This window comes from Cupressus sempervirens, chromosome 5 (genome assembly GCF_028749045.1).
Source record: "Cupressus sempervirens isolate cs-2001-9-10 chromosome 5, ASM2874904v1, whole genome shotgun sequence".
NCBI classification, from domain to species: Eukaryota; Viridiplantae; Streptophyta; class Pinopsida; order Cupressales; family Cupressaceae; genus Cupressus; species Cupressus sempervirens.
This window is the reverse complement of record NC_143122.1, coordinates 940,113,834-940,128,744: the sequence shown is the minus strand read 5'-3', so window position 1 is coordinate 940,128,744 and position 14,911 is coordinate 940,113,834.

Genomic DNA, 14,911 nt, shown 5'->3' with positions numbered 1-14,911 from the left:
CACATGCAAGTTTGGAACTGGTTAAAGTATTGAAAGAAAAGGAACTTCACTATACAGCAACTGCTAACAGACTTAACACAACACATAGATTTAAGAAAACAAAAAGGAAACATTCACTACAAGGAAAATACATTCACTAGATAGCAGAATGGAAAGAAAAGGTAAGGAGCAGAGATTTCATTAATGGAAGGAAAAAAGTTTTAGAGCATAATGTTGCTACAAAATACAAATGGAGCATAACCTGAAAAAAATATTTACAACTTGCTTTTATAGATCAAGCATAACTCAGATTTGACTATGAAGTTTAAACCCCAACCAAAGTGGAGTTGAGTTGCAGAGAGAAATAAATGAATATCAAAGACAAATCTAATCTTGAAATCAATCTATTGTAGTGAAGTGATAGGAAGGAAAAAACAAATGTACCAAGCCGTAAGAAATCAAAGCCTATGAGATTTGATCATTACAATCATTAATGAGGCATGGAGATGCATAGATATCATACAAACAAGGTCCAAAAATATCATTCAACATTAAAGAATATTCCTTGCAATGTGTCATGGCTACAACAAATAAATTTGCACCATTGTCAAAAAAATGTGGGATGGGATAACACGCAAGTTAACCCCCTACAAAAAATTTAGAGTTGACCTGTGTGGAATAAATTTGATTTGCCCCAATAAGATGTATGAACCATTGGTGTAGATCTTCATTTGAAATAAATGGCCTAGATGTTGTAAAAATCTCCTCAATAGATGAATAAAACCCAATTGTAGATGCATATCTTCTACATAATCATAGACAACTAAGATACATTTGTAAAATATCCAAAGATGCTTCAAAATATAACAACCAGCATGTCTTCACAAGGGGCCCCAACAATGATGCAAAAATATGACCACCATCTGATTAAAAGTAGCCAAGCACAAGAAGGATCCTCCATGTGGCATGCAATATTGGTCAACACATTTCTTGAATGTTCAGTTGAAGAGGCAGCAACAATGTCATGATTTTGTGGAAGCAAGAAAAGTCACTCCCCAAAATAACAAAAATGTTTAACACAAAATGTTAACCCTAGTAGAAAATGTGTGTTAAATCACAACTTTGCACATGAAGGGAAAATGAGCCAACTCGGTCAATGAAGGAACTAAACTAGCTCGACATATGAAGGAAATGAGCCAACTTGGCTCATGAAGAGACTGATTTAACATGAGATAATAACCCAACCAAAAAGCATGTTAACCCACAATAAAGAATCTAGCCCACTGAAGATCTCTCATATTGGTTGTCAATGATGGGCTATTTTTTTTTTTTTTTGGGGGGGGGGGGGTGGGGTTGGAATGGCCAACAGTAACTACATTAGACACACCATAGATTACCATAGTCATAGATACAATGAATATTGATAGCAAAAACATCACAATAGATGTACCAAAAGATCCTTTGAAGGATTGTGGTCCTAGTGTTGACAATTTGGTTGGATACATCAAATCTGAAGATGAGGAGAAGGAAGAAAAAGAGTAGGAAGAAAAATAAGTTGAAAGGAAAGGAGGAGAAGATAAGTATGAAGATCTATCTACCTTAGAAGATGAAAATAAGAGAATTGATAAAAGATTGAAGATTGGTTGCAAGGTAATCACTCAAGATAATTCTCATTTCTCACCATAATTAAGGCACATAGTGACAAAAGTAGAAACAATTATGAGTAGCAAGCTAATGAGGTAGAGCATAAAAATGATGACAATCAATTGGTCACTCTAGTAAAGGATATTTTTAACTTTCAAAGGATATATCATTGTAAATATAATTATATTGCCTGATTAGTATGTATTTCCCAATGGAAGTGATATCACTCTTATTTATATTAAGGAAGAGACATGTAGAGACATGCTTTTTTTTATCTCTAACTATTGTTGTCTATTAGTGTCAAACACTTAGTCATTTACAAGGTAGAGTCAGATGGTCATCACTATGACCAAGCTACTCTATATAGGTCAAGTCATGTACATAAGTATGTACCAAGCTCTATTGGAGCCAAGTGAGTGTATGGTCACTGAGTATTTTCTATACAAGCCAAGCTTAACATCAACCAAGAAGTTTCAATAAAACAAGTGTTGAGTTACATAGTATGTGTCAAGCACAATATAGACCAAGCAACCGTAATGTCAAGTATCAAAAAATAGTAAAAGCCGAGCAATTCATAGTTTAGATAAAAGTTAGGAAAGGTACATATTTTGAGGTAAATCATTTTCAAGTTGACATAGAAGGAACATTTAATATATGTAGAGGTTGTTACTTAAATTTTTACACATTAATGGCATGGATTACAAATCCCTATGTTGTGTGATTAAAAATTCAAATGGAGAGGTTAATTATGGAAGCATCTAGAAAACTCTTTACAGAACTCTTTAAATAGAGAAGATCTTAACCAAGATCATGTGGCATAATGATGAGAAGAGAAGAGTATGCTATGATGTGGAGCCTAATCAAACTCAGAGGTTTATTTGGCATGGTTTTTCCCCCATATTATTTCAATAGGGGTTTAGGACAGTACCCCCAAGATAGGGTCAAGGGGTAGTGCCCCTGCAGGGTCTTGGGGTAGCACCCCAAGTGTGCTTCCTATCACAGTATAGGGTGGGATCAAGGGGCAACACCCCCAAAGCCAAAAATTCCTTTATATTGTAAAAAGTGTTGGTTATTTATTTTCTATTATTCTATCCCTAATTTTTAAGTGGCAAAAGCTTGTATAAAATGGCTTAGGGTTAGGGATTTCATAAAAAAAGGTAACATTGTAGCTTCCTGCAACAGTATTGAGCTATAAGGGATTGTAGATTATAATTAGGTTGTAATCACTAGATAATAATAATATTGGACTTGTTGTTGGTGGACATAGCCCAAGGACTAGGTGAACCACGTTAAATCTTGTTGTCTTGTGTTCACTTTTATGCGATATACTATTTTCTAGTATTGGTTATATTTGCATGTTACTGGTATTTCTATCTGAGGTTAATCGTAACAAGTGGTATCAGAGCCAGAAAGTCGTCATTTTTTTTTTTTTAACTAGATCATCATTGTTCTTTTTTAAGTGATCCTCTACAAGAAGGTCTCACGATTGAGTGGGAGTCTCATAGTTGAATGGGAGCGACAATAGATGAGGGTAAGCTAAAGGTGGAAAAGTTTAATGGGAAGAACTTTTAGTGTTGGAAGATGCAAATGGAGTACTATCTCTATCAAAAGGATTTATGAAAGCTATTGAAAGGAAAAACCAAGAATCAAGGAACTATGTCAAATGACAAATGGGATCCTTTAGACAGAAAGGCACTTGGAAGCATTCAGTTATGCCTAGCACCATTGATGGCATTTAACATTACAAAAGCGAAGATGATGGAAGATTTGATGGAAACCCTAGTGATACTATATAAAATCCCCTCCACTTCAAATAAGGTATTTCTCATGAAGTGTTTATTTAAAATGAAAATGACGGATAGTGGATCTCTTATAGATCATTTAAATGAGTTTAATACTATTACTAGTTAGTTATCTTCTGTGGGTATCAATTATGATGAAGAGATTAGGGCTCTCTTGATTTTTTGTTCTTTGCTTGAAAGCTGGAATAGGTTGGTAATGGTTGTGATTAATTCTATTTCTAGATCTAGCACCCTAAAATATGATGTGTGATCGATGTCATTTTGAGTGAGGAAACTAGTAGGAAATCTTCAAGTGGATGTACATCAGGAAGTGCTTTAAACACACAAAGCAAAGGTAGAATGACTAAGAGAGGAAATTATCTAGAAATCATGGGAAATCAAGAGAAAAGTCAAAGGGGAGGAGGTCTCAATCAAGAGGACCAAATGATTATTGGTATTATAGTAAAATAGAGCATAAAAAGTTAGACTTGAAATAAAAATGAAGGAGATAAACTAGATGGAGACAAGGAGGCAAATGTGGTAATTAACAAATCCAAAGAGGATGCTTTGTTTTTGTCTTTAGAAAGTGTTGATGATTCATGGGTTTTAGATTCTGGTGCTTCATTTCATGCTACACCTCATAGAGGTTATTTCATTGATTATGTCTAAGGGGATTTTGGGCTTGTTTATTTAGGGGATAACGAACCCCGTCAGATTGTTGGAAAGGGAAAAGTTAAGATTAAGTTGTAAAATGGGAATCATTGGCTACTACATGAGGTAAAACATGTTCCAAGGCTGAATAGAAATTTAAATTCAGCAAGGCAACTTGGTGATGAAGGTTGTGTTGTTACTTTTAATGAAAAAAATTGGAAGGTTTCAAAAGGTTCCCTTGTAATAGCAAAAGGTGTGAAAGTAGCCACCTCATATCTTTGTATGGTCAAATTGTTCCTTCTATTTTAATTATTTCAGAAAAAAATTAATGTTTAGGATCAATTGTTGCAGTTGAGCAGGGAGAACAAATAGTTGTTGTAGATTCTGATACAGCATTGTGGCACAATAGACTTGGGCACATGAGTGAAAAAGGTATGAAAATAATTCATTCAAAAAAATTTTTACTAGGTCTGAAATGTGTCAATATGGATTATTGTGAAAGTTGTGTGTATAGAAAACAAAAGAGAGTGAGTTTTGTGAAGAATAGAAAGGAAAATAAAAATGAGAAATTAGAGCTTGTGATACATGTGTATGGGGACCAGCTCAAGTATGTTCCCTTGGTGGCTCTCATTATTATGTTACATTTATTGATGATGCAACTAGAAAAGTATGAGCTTATTTCCTTAGACAAAAATCTAATGTATTTCAAACTTTTAAGAAATGGAAATGCGTGGTTGAAAATGAGACTAGAAAAAAATTAAAATGTCTCAGATCTGATAATGGTGGTGAGTATTGTAGGGCCCATTTGCCATTGCACCAAAAGCCATGACTGTTAGTGAACATGGAACACCACATAATTAACCACCTATGGGCAGGGGAGCCTGTTGCATCACCCAACAATCTCCCCCTCGACGTGCATACTAGGTGCTTATGCAGGTCGGGAAGGCACTGGGGAGATTTGAACCCATGACCAAGCCAAAACCAGGGTCTGATACCACTTGTAAGGAAAACTTGGCGACAAAAAATATAACCATTTCCACATAACCCATAATAGATCTAAAATAAACACGAAATTAAAATCCACATGCAAGAGAATAGACAACATACCCACAAAATTGTGACACAAGATATACCGTGGGAAACCCTCATTGAGAGAAAAACCCAGCCTCCAAAAGCATCCATCATCATGTATTATTCAGCAAAAAATACCGTTGCCATACAACCATGGAAGCCTTCATGGCCATAGTCACAACCGAGCAAACTATGTGAACAAGCATGAATCCACACATCCCATGCCATGCTTTCAACCTTCACAAATGCTCCCTTGGCTAACCTGTCAAGCCTTGTTCCGCTCGACTCTTGCCTTTTGTCTTCTCCTTGTCACTCTTACTCTCTCTACAACAACTACCCTTGTGGCTGCTTATATAGTAGCAAGTCCCACAAAACCACCAAGTGGTATTACATAAACCATGTGCTAAAACCATGTGCTACCTAACCCACTGACCTCACATTTAATATTGGGCATTTAATTCTTTTCCCCAATATTAAATAATTACATGAAATATTTTCACAATGTTACAATACAACTCATCAAGGATATTTCATGGGAATTTTTACATGTTGCACATCCTTCTAGGTACAACATTACATAATAAAAATAAAATAATAAAATAACAATATTATGCAATGTGTGCAACACCCATTATCTCAACAAGTATTTCAAACATGAATTTGAAGATTATTGTTCTGCTAATGATATTCATAGACAAAAAATTGTTCCAAGGACTCCACATGAGAATGGAGTGGCTGAACACATGAATGAGACTATAATGGAGCATACAAAAAGCATGAGGTTGCATGCAGGGTTTCCCTTAAACATGTGGGCAGAGCCTATCAATGTTGTTGTATATTTGATTAATAGAGGTCTCTCTACTCCTTTGGGCTATGGTATTCTAGAGGAAGCATGGATTGGTAAGAAGGTGAGCTATTCTTTTCTCAAAACCTTCAGTTGTGAAGCATTTTCTCATATAGATTTTGAAAATAGAACCAAGCTACAAGATAAGTCAAAGAAATGTGTATTTTTTGGATATGGCATTAATGAATTTAGTTATAGGCTTTTGGATTTTGAAAATCATAAAATTATAAGAAGCACGGATGTCATATTCGATGAGAAAGTGTTGTAAAAAGATCTATTGCAGCAACATGAGAAGAAAGAAAATGATTATGTAGTGTTGGATGATACTCCAAAGGCTTATGTTTCAACAATTTCTCATGATGTGCAACAACCGCAACAACAAATACCACACACCCTAGTGAATGTTAGATGGTCAACAAGGATGAGTAGACCTCCAGAAAAATTTTCTCCTTCTTGTAGTCTATTTTACTTACTAATGTTGGTGAACCTGAATGTTATGATGAAGCTATGTAGGTGGCTACAAAGATTTAGTGGGAGTCTACAATGAATGAAGAAATGTACTCTTTGTTGAAAAATAAGACATGGGATTTATGTAAGTTTCCTGCAGGTAAAAAGGCTTTACAAAATAAATGGGTTTATAGGTTAAAAGAAGAGGATGGAGGTAAGAAAAGATTTAAAGCCAAGTTAGTGGTAAAAGGATTTGCATAGAAAAAGGGCATTTATTTTGATGAGATATTCTCTCTTGTTGTTAAAATGACTTCTATTTGCACTATTTTAAGTATTGTGGCTACTAAAGATTTGTATTTGGAGCAGCTTGATGTCAAAAGAACCTTCCTCCATGGTGATTTGGATGAAGAGATATATATGGCATAGCCATAGGGATTTGAGGTCAAATTTAAGAGAACTTAGTGTGCAAGTTGAAGAAAATTTTATATGGCTTGAAGGAAGAACCTCGACAATGGTATCTAAAATTTGACAGTTCTATGCATGAGCATGGATAGAGAAGGTGTCATTTAGATCATTGTGTTTATTTTAAGAGGTTGGATGATGAAGGTTACATTATTTTATGTTTATATGTTGATGATATGCTTGGAGTTAGGTCTAACATGGATCATAGTAAGGGGCTAAAACTCCAGTTAGCACATGCATTTTCTGTGAAGGATTTGGGGGCAAAAAAATAAATCCTTGGTATGAATATTTGTAGAGATAGGAAGAATGGGATATTGACATTATCTCAAGTTGATTATATTGAGAAGGTGTTGCAATGTTTCTCTATGAAGAATGCTAGAGCTATCAGCACAGCTTTACCTAGTCATTTGAAGTTGACTAAGGAGATGTGTCCAAAGACACAAGAAGAGGAGGATAAGATGTCCTAGGTAGCTTATGTGTTAGCTATAGGAAGCTTGATGTATGCTATGGTATGTACTAGACTAGATATTACACATGTAGTGGGAGTCCTTAGCAAGTATATGAGTCATCCAAGGAATTGAGCATTGTAATGTAGTTAAATGGATTCTCTGATATTTGAGAGGAACGTCCAGTAAGTGTTTACACTTTGGGGGCTCTAGTACTGATTTACAAGGATATGTTGACTTAGATTTGGCCATAGATATCAATACCAGGGGGAATACTATAGGTAGGTATTTACTATTGGTGGGGCAGTTGTGATTTGGGTTTCTAGGTTACAGAAGGTTAATGCTTTATCCACTACATAGGCAAAGTATGTTGCTACTACAGAGGTAGCCAAAAAGATGATATGGCTTTAGTTCTTCTTGGAAGAATTGGGACACCCTTAGAAGGATAATTATTTGTTTATAGATAGTTAGAGTGCCATTTATCTTGCAAAAAATTATTCTCTGCATTCAAAGAAAAAACATATATAGTTATGGTACCATTTCATTCAGTCAGTTTTAAATGATAGATAGTTAAAGTTGGACAAGATACATACAAATGACAATCTAGCAAATATGTTTACAAAGGTAGTGACAAGGGAGAATCTGAATTCCTCTTCAACTTTGGTTGGTCTTCTCAACTGAACAGAATAAAATAATGACAGAGTTCAGGGTGGTTTGATTTTCTAGTGGGAGATACAATTTTAGTAGTGTTATGATCAGTCTCCAAGTGGGAGGTTATTGTTGTGGAGTCTGATCAGCCTCCAAGTGGGAGATTTTTGTGATGTAGAGCCTAATCAAACTTAGAGGCTTATTTGGAATGGTTTTCTCCCTATATTATTTCTATAGGGGTTTGGGGGCAGTGCCCCTAAGACGAGGTCTTGGAGCAGCACTCCAGGTGCACTATTATTTTTCTATTATTCTAGCCCTAATTTTCTAAGCAAAAAAAGAGGCTTAAGGTTAGGGATTTCATAATGAATGGTAATATTATAGCTTCTTGCAGTGGTATTGAGCTGTAACAGATTATGGATTGTAATCAGGTTGTAATCACTGGATAATAATAATATTGGACTTGTTGTTGGTGAACATAGCCCAGGGATTGGGTGAACCACGTTAAATCTTGGTGTCTTGTGTTCTCTTCTATGCAATCTATTATTTTTTGGTATTGGTTATATTTGCATGTAACTATTATTTTTGTGTGAGGTCAATCCTAATAGAGTATGCATGTGAACAAGGAGTAATATGTGAGTAGTGAAGTAAAAGATCAAGATCGGATAAGAAATCAGTGAAAGTGTTATGTTATCTCTTAAAAGAGCAAGTGACCTAATTAGAGTAGTAAAGGAGAAGAAATGTATTATTAGATCAGAAGAGAGGATTAGTTAGCAATGAGAAGACTCAAAATCAGCCTATAGAGCATACCAAGAGTCAAGTACTGAATTAGTTATAACCAACTTGAATTAGGGTAAATCTTTTAATATAGTGGTCTTTATAGATCTTGTAAATATCCTAATAGAGTCCTTACTTTATTATAAGTGTTAAATCCTATAACAAGGTGAAACAGGATCTTTTAATCTTTTAATAGGGAAGACCCTACTGGCATAAAGGTCAATTTGTCTATTAGTGACTTAACACTTAGTCAGTTGGTTTCATTGCTATCGAGCTCTAAAGTTGCTACCAAGTATATCAATGTCTACCAAGCTCATAGTGTTAACAAAGAGAATCTAGTATTGATAGAGTCATGTAGTGTCAACTGAGTGATTCAGTATGTACCAAGTTTCTCAACATTCACTAAGTCATACAATGTTGACATGGTTCCTACTATTCAAAGTGATCAATATAGACTAAGATTCAATTTCAATTGAGTTCCAGAGTATGTTGAGTGTTGAAAGTGTTTTCCAAGTGTCAGAAGATCACTGGTTTTGTCTTCTAAACTTGTGTTATAGTATTGGGCTAACTTTGTGAATTATGATGAATTTGGTATTGTAGCTGACTATATAATGTAATTAAGAGGATTGGTATATATGTAATATATTATATCATATCTAATATAGAAAAATTTAAGTAATGAGAAAGAAGTAGATGAGTACAAATTGAAGAAGGCTACAAGCATTATATGGTACAGTATAGATTTATCTATCACAATAAGGTGATCATTGCAATTCAAGGAATCTCATTCAACAAATCAAATTTATAGATCAAAGATCAGCCATTGATTCATTCTAATAGGTGCATCTATCAAATCCTTTAACTAGGTAGACTTAACAATCTTTTGCTAAATCTCTTAACAGAGTGCATACTTCATTGTATGTTTGTAAATCCTTTAGCAAGGTTGACCTAACAGTCTTTATTGCTCCTAACAAGGCAGATCACCAAAAGTGGTCAATTGTAAGCCTTAATATGCCAACTTAATACTACAATACTAAAGCTTGAGGGTATCATCCCCACCCTATTTTTACTTTCTATTTGGAAGGTTTCTAAGTCACTATATCTTGTGTCAAAGTGTTATGAATGTTTTATTTCTTTCATTGTTTCATGCATGCAATTAGATCAAAATAATATATGAAGGATTAATTGGTGAAGTGAGTTAATTTTATCTTGGTTCCTGATTCACCCCTCCCCTCTTAGTAACCTAGCCTACCTTATATTTCTAATAATTGGTATCAAATATTTTGGTTCTCACATCAGAAGTTTAGCAGTATGAGAAAAAACCAAAGGAAATGGAGGTATACAGGCTAGACAAGGCTATTGAGAATGAAAAGTTGGATCTAGAATTAGCTATTGGACAACTCAAGAAAGAAAAGAAGAAAATATCTCAATGATTGCAAAGAAGGAAAGGTCTTGCAACACAAATGGCTGGTAATCTCTACATTGAAGAAAGAATTGAAGACTTATGCCTAGAAATAAATTCAAATAAAGTTGATGCACCAATCAAAGACCTAGTTGAGAGGAATATCATTCTTCAAGAAGAAGTTAGAAGCTAAAGAGAGAGAAAGAAATTCAATCAGCCAAATTATGTGAAGTCATAGAACAAAATGACAAAGTGAAAGAAGAGATAGAAGAAAAAGATAATTAAATCAATCAACTATCCCTTCAGCAAATAGATCTTATTGATCAACTCAATGATGCAAATGAAGAGCTTATCAATCTAAGGACAGAAAATGAAAGACTGAAGAATGATCTCAGCATAGACAATCAAACCAAAGAGAGAATGATGAAATCTCAAGAAAGCATGAATGAATTGAATGAGAAAACTCAATATAGACATAGAGGAAAAGTTGGATTAGGATATACATATGAAGGTGAATCATCTCAGGAAGGAACTCAAAAGAATAAAAGACCTACTTGTAATCATTGTGGTATGATTGGTCATACATCAAATAAGTGTTCGAGTAATGGTAAAGAAAAATTCAATGGAAAGTGTTATAATTATAATAAGCATGGACATAGAGAAAGTGAATGCACAGATAAGCCTAAGTTTGAAGGAAAGTGTCATAATTGATGCTACACCCTTAATATTATTATATAGGGTTATAAATAGTCAACTTGTGGCTATCTTAATCCTTAATTAAGTCATTTTATCATTATCATATTATTATTTAGGTAGGTAGGTTGTCCTAGGTGTTATGTAGGGTTGTGTCTATTCAACCTAAGTATAATTAGGTATATATAGGAGGTTGTGAGTCTTATTTCAAGATCATATTGTGAAGTGTGTTCTCATTGGAGATATTTGGAGCGATTTTGGGAAGAGCATAACTTTCAAATTTTAGCAAATTTTTCAAATATTTGTCAAGGTTTTTTGAATACTATATTAAAGAAAATATAGTCCAAAATTCATAGGAATTGGAGAACAATTGAGAAAATTATTGCAAAATTACTATTTCTACATAATTTATCGAGATCTACATATCTCTTGCATCTTGTTGAATTGGAGTATAACTTTTATTGGGTTTTTGAATACATAGTAGAGGATCCTACATTCCAAAGCTTGGAGAAATTGAAGTAAAAACAAGCAAGTTATTACAAAATTAGGAAAATCTGCTTTCGAGGCAACAAATTTGCCATTTTTTTGGATTTTTCCTAACGGTATCTTGGCCCTAGTAAGTTACTATGAAAAATATTTAAAAAATAAAAATCAGAGAATTTATATTTCATTTGTGTGATTTATTTCAAAAAAATTGGTTTCCATCATGATAGGGCCTCCAACAAGAGGCAAAAAAAATGCTGCCACACCAGGGAAATCTTTTGGTCAAGATTAGGAAACAACAGAGGATAGTAATCCCAATAAGGAAATAAGTAAGTTCAAGAAAGAGGTTAAGAGGGATATGTGTGACCTATGAGGAGATATATCAGATATACGAAGCATGTTAAGAACCTATATGAATGAAACAAAGAAGGACTTGTCAAGCAATCAAGGTGAAACCTTCAAGTTGACTAATAATGACATAAATTTTAATACTCCTATGGGATCTAGGAATTTTTTTCAAAAGGTGGATATGCGCAAATTTGATGGCAATGATCCTCTAACATGGATAAATCAAATGGAGAATTTTTTTGAGGTACATCAAACCCCATATGGACAAAAGGTCGCGATGGATTCCTTATATCTAGAACCAGATGAATTCATTTGGTATTGTTGGCTTTGTACTCATAGAAGGAAAAAAGGTCACACCCTATCATGGTCAATTTTTATAGAAGAACTCCAAGCACAATATAGCAATAGTGTGATAGAAAACTTCTTTAGCCAACTTGCTAAGCTTCAACAAGCAGGATTAGTTAAGGATTATATTCCAAAATCTATCCTTAAAAGTAGATACAATTATAGAGGAGAAGTTGAATGATTTATTCTTGTGTGATCTCAAGGATCACATTCAACATGAGGTACGCATGTTTAGTCCTGGCTCAGTAAATAAGTCTTTTATATTGGCATGGAGGGTAGAGGATAAGTTCTTGATTCCTAGAAACCAAGGGGCTAATGTGACAAGAGAAAAAGGTTATTCAACACCTTATCTTCCTCAACCTACTAGGTTGACTCCATGAAAAATTGAGGAGAAAAGAGCAAAAGGATTGTGTTTCAATTGTGATAGCAAATAAGTCGACGACATAAATATAGTGAAAAGAAATTGTTCTATATTGAAGGTCCAAGTGAGGAAGAAGAGGATGAGCCCATATTAGAGGAGGATAGGGAGTTAGGTGAGGATTCTCAACCAATCATTTCTTGTCATGCACTTTTAGGTTTTAGTACACCACAAATTCTCAAGATAGTGGGTTTCTTAAAGAAGCAGAAAGTAACAATGTTGATCGTCTCAGTAGTACTCATAATTTCATCAGCAAAAAGTTGACAACTCTTCTAAATTATTTTATATATCCAGCAGATGGGGGCATAGTTAGTTGTTTAGGGAAGTGTCATAGTATCAAATTATCCATGTGATATTATCAACTTGATAGCGCAATGTATGCAATATCCATGGGTGTGGCAGATATTGTTTTGGGAGTACAATGGCTTACTACATTGGGAACAATTGAGATGAACTTTTGAGAACTATTCATGTGATTTCAATCAAAAGGAAAGGTAGTGGAGCTAAGGGGATTGAAGGAAAAATCTCCATAGATGGTAAGCTCTCATCAAATGCAAAATTTTCTTAAGAAAGGAGTGGATGGATTTGTGACCCAGCTATGTTCATTAGAAGTCTCTCAATCTAATGCTCTTACTCATCCAAATTTACAAGTAATAATTGATTGTCACTCAGTGATTCTCTGAGATATGCCCAAAGGACTTCCTCCTAAGAGGGATCATGAACATGCCATAAAAATAGTTCCAAGGAGCCAACCAACAAAAATCAAGCCTTATAGGTACCCACACATACAAAAAAGTGAGACAGAAAAAATTGTTGATGAAATGCTAGAGGCGGGAATTATCAGGTATAGCCAAAGTGCTTACTCCTCACCTATTGTGATGGTGCATAAGAAGGATGAAACTCGGTGCATGTGTCCAAATTATAGAGTGCTCAACAAGTACTCCATTAAAGATAAGTTTCCTATTCTAGTTATCGATGATATTCTAGATGAATTAAATGGAGCTATGTATTTTACCAAGTTAGATCTTAGATTAGGTTATCACCAAATTTTAATTAAGGAGGAAGATATTTTCAAGATAGAATTTCAAACTTGTGAGGGTCATTATGAATTTTTGGTGATGCCATTCAGTCTTACCAATGCACTATCTACATTCTAAAGTTTGATGAATTCCATTTTTAAGAAGTTCTTGAGAAATTTTGTGTTAGTCTTTTTTAATGATATATTAATTTATGGCAAGACTTGGGAAGAACATTTGTAGCATGTAGATCAATAATTACAATCACTTGAAGATCAACTCTATACTAAGCCATCCAAGTGTATTTTTGGTCTTAAGGAGGTGGAGTATTCAGGACACATAGTTTTACTTAAAGGATTAAAGGTATACCCTAACAAAATTAATGCTATCATGGAATGGCCTATTCCAAAAACCATTAAGAAGTTGAGGGGTTTCTTGGGATTGGCAATGTACTATAGAATATTTGTGAAGAATTATGGTCATATGGCAGCACCCCTTACCACTCTGTTGAAGAAAGATTCTTTTCATTGGAATGAATCTACTAATGTAGCATTTGAGCAATTGAAGAAGGTTATGTGTACAACTCTTGTGCTTGTCACTTCAGACTCCACCAAGGAATTGATTGTGGAATGTGATGCTTTAGGAAATTGGATAGGAGTAGTTCTCATGCAAGAAGGTCAACCAGTTGCTTTTGAGAGTCATCAATTAAATAAAAATCAACTCAAACCCATTTATGAGAAGGAAATGCTAGCAATCCTTCATGTAGTTAAAAAATGGAGGCCTTATTTAATGGGTCGACACTTCAAGATTAAGATAGATCATGCTACCCTAAAATATTTTTTGGAACAAAGACAATCTTCAAAAGAGCAACAAAAATGGGTCACTAAGATGTTGGGATATGACTTTGAAATTGTATACAAGAAAGGGAAGGAAAATATTATGGTTGATGCACTTTCTAGGAAGGATGAAAAACATGAAGCCTTATTGTGTGCCCTTTCAATATTATAAGAAAATTGGGTGGTAGAAGCCAAATAATAGTGAAAAAATGATGTTGTAACTAGTAATCTCATCCAGCAAATAAAAAGTGACCCTAGTAGTTTAGATAAATTTTGTTTAAAGGGAGATATTCTTTAGTATAAAGAGCGCTTGTATCTCTGCAAGAATTCCACTATTAAACACAAGATTTTCAAAGAACTACATGAGTCTCCAATTGGTGGTCATTCAAGATTTTTGAAGACATATCATCAAGTCAAGCAAGATTTTTTTGGAAAGGGCTAAAAGATGATGTTCAAAAATTTGTGGTTGAATGTTTCGTTTGTCAAAGAAATAAGGGGGAAACAATTAAGACGCCTAGTCTCTTGCAGCCTTTATCTATTCCTAGCCAACGTTGGGAAGAGGTATCCATGGGCTTCATCATAGGGCTTCCCGAATCTAAATGTCATAATGTCATCATGATAGT